Raw genomic sequence first — 1,119 nt, forward strand, 5'->3', positions numbered from 1 at the left:
TTGTGTGTGGTGTGAGGTACATATCTTGTTTCATTTTTCTGCAAATGGATCTCCAGTTTTGCCAGCACCATTTATTAAACAAACATTCTCTTCCCCACTATTTGCTAATATCTTGATGAAGATTTTTCCATCTATATTCATGGAGAATGTTGGTCTGTTGTTTTCTTTTCTTGTGCTATCTTTGTATCGTTTTGTTCTCTAGGTAATATGTTGCTCTTATTGTGAGGTGCCATTGAGTCAACTCTGACTCATAGCAACCCTGTGTACAACAGAAACAAACACTACTCAGTCTTGCACCAAATCAAAATAATTGCTATACCTGAGCCCATTTTTGCAACCACTGTGTCATTCCATCTCATTGAGGGTCTTCTCTTTTTTTTTCCTGACCCTCCACTTTACCAAGAATAATATGCTAGCCTTATAAAGTGAATTAAGGAGCATTTCCTCCTTTTTTAAGTGTAAGAAATATTGGAACTATTTCTGTAAATTACTGGTAGAATTTCCCAGTGACCATCTGGTTCTGAACTAATTTTTTTGGGAGGTATTTGATCATTGTTTTTTATCTCTTCACTTGTTATGGTCTGTTGACGACTTCTATTTCTTCTTGAGTTAATTGTATTACTCTGTTTGTGAATTTGTTATCTGCCAATGTCTTTGTTTCTCTAACATTCTCAGTTGAGTGCCTCCAATATTTACAATAACAGACTAATACAATATTTTTCCTTCTATGATCGACTTATTTCACTCAGCATAATGTCCTCCAAGTTTATCCACGTTATGCTGTATTTTACAGATTCTACATTATTCTTTAAGGTTGCATAGCATTCCATTATATGTATGTACCTGTTCTGGTTACCTAGTGGCACTCTGTCAGGAATATACAACAAATGGGATGGCCTTAACAAATGAGTTTACTTTCTTACAGTTTAGAGGCTTTAAGTCCAAGTTCAAAGTGCCAGGCTCTAGGGGCTGGGTGAATGCCCCTCAACCTTGGGGTCCAGCTCTGCCTCCTGCTCCTGGCCCACTGGAGCTAGAGGCATTTCTTCACTCAGACAGCTGCTGGCTGCTGAGACTGACAAGCCCAAAGTTGACAAGGAAAAAGGCATAGTCTCAATGTTA

This window comes from Orycteropus afer, unplaced genomic scaffold (genome assembly GCF_000298275.1).
Source record: "Orycteropus afer afer isolate SDZICR_OR568_19922 unplaced genomic scaffold, OryAfe1.0 scaffold00960, whole genome shotgun sequence".
NCBI lineage: Eukaryota > Metazoa > Chordata > Mammalia > Tubulidentata > Orycteropodidae > Orycteropus > Orycteropus afer.